Raw genomic sequence first — 2,174 nt, forward strand, 5'->3', positions numbered from 1 at the left:
AAAAAAAAAAAAAGAACTCTTCAGTGGCTCCTGATTGCTCCATCCACAGCCTGACACTCAAAGTGATCAGCACATGTTTGATGGATGAATGAATAAATGAAAGAATGAATATTACAAGAATAACATCGTGGCAGCACCTGTGGCACAGTGGGTAGGTCCCCAGCCCCATATGCCGAGGGTGTCAGGTTCCAACCCGGTCCAAGCCAAACTGCGACAAAAAAATAGCCAGGCATTGTGGTGGGCACCTATCGTCCAGCTACTTGGGAGGCTGAGGCAAGAGAATCACTTAAGCCCAAGAATTGGAGGTTGTTGTGAGCTGTGATGCCACAGCACTCTACCAAGGGCAACTTAGTGAGACTGTGTCTCAAAAAAAAAAAAAAAAAAAAAGAGGGCAGTGCCTGTGGCTCAGTGAGTAGGGCGCCAGCCCCATATATCGAGGGTGGTGGGTTCAAACCCTGCCCCTGCCAAACTGCAACAAAAAAAATAGCTGGGCGTTGTGGCAAGCACCTGTAGTCCCAGCTACTCATGAGGCTGAGGCAAAAGAATCCCCTAAGCCCAAGACCTGGAGGTTGCTGTGAGCTGTGACGCCACTGCACTCTACCAAGGGCAATAAAGTGAGACTCTATCTCTAAAAAAAAAGAAAGAAAAGAATAACATCATCTAGGTGTTACAAGACCTTGGTTCAAGTCCCAGCCCCACCATTAACAATTAGGTAACTTGGCTTTAGGCTCGGCACCTGTGGCTCAAGTGGCTAAGGTGCCAGCCACATACACCCAAGGTGGCGGGTTCGAATCCAGCCCGGGCCTGCCAAACAACAATGATGGCTGCAACTAAAAAATAGCCGGGTGTTGTGGCGGGCACCTGTGGTCCCAGCTACTCAGGAGGCTAAGGCAGGAGACTCGTTTGAACCCAGGAGTTGGAGGTTGCTATGAGCTGTGATGCCACAGCACTCTTCCCGGGGGGATAGCTTGAGGCTCCTGTCTCAAAAAAAAGTAACTTGGTTTTAGACAAGTTACTTAACTTCTATGAAACTCACATTCTTCATCAGCAAAACGCAGATAGTCATATTTACCTACTTACCTTACAAGGTTGTGATCAGTATACTAGTCAGGTAATATCAATAAAGGAATATTGTGGACTAGACAAATGGAAATGCCAGGATAAATCATTATAAAAGGTTTACAAATGCATATGGAGAATATACACTCAGCCCTAGATTTCTCCAAATGAAGATATTTTACATGTCTTTCCCTGTGAGGTTTAATGTGAGGCTTGGGGGAAGTGTGTGTGTGGAAGAGGGAAAGAAAAAGAAAAATTTTCAGAAAATATTTCTTCGGGAAAACCTTCCCTTACACTTGGACATGGTCTGGTGCCCCTATTTTATATAAACTGCTCTCATTGAGTGTGATTTCTTTCCTTCAATGAGAGTTTATCATTTCTTATTATTTTTTCTTAGTTATTTTTATGATTTCCTCATCAATGTCTGTTTTCCCCACTTGTCCTTGAGCTCCATGAGTGCAGAGATTTTGTCTATTTTGCTCATCATCTTTCTCCTAACACTGAGCTCATTGTGAGTACTCAGATAATATTCGTTACATAGGTGAGTGAGTGAATGAAATCCTTACCACAAAAACCTGGGTAGTACTTCCTCCAGGATAAACACTCTAAGCTTTCCTTCTGTACTATCACTGTTCTCCCCCACCCCATAATCAGCCCTCCTGAGAGCCTCAGCATAGGAGAAGAAGTAATGGTAAGCATGGTGTGGTGTGTGTAGGTGGATAACTCAGAATATAGCTTTGGACATTTACAGAACACCAGTCTCTTGTATTAATCTGGTGCCAAATAGATAACCTGCTGTGTCTGTGAGCTTTCTAACATCCCAAGCTAGAAATCTTATTTTATTCCTCCACACCACACAGTCCTGTCATGTTTTCTAGAAGTAGCATGATCATCAGAATATTTCTATTCAGATTCTATCTCTACCACTTACTAGTTAGGCTACCCTCCACCTCTTTGCATCCTCTGAATCAAATATCAAACCATAGGCCACAGCTTTCTCTTCTGTAAAGTAGAATACCCACCTCAGAAGGATGTTTATGAGGATCAAGCAAAGTCATATATATTAAAAAGCACATACAGGCTTGGTGTCCATAGCACAGTGGTTACAGCGCCAG

This window comes from Otolemur garnettii, unplaced genomic scaffold (assembly GCF_000181295.1).
Source record: "Otolemur garnettii isolate 467f Iridium unplaced genomic scaffold, OtoGar3 scaffold00021, whole genome shotgun sequence".
Classification (NCBI taxonomy): Eukaryota; Metazoa; Chordata; class Mammalia; order Primates; family Galagidae; genus Otolemur; species Otolemur garnettii.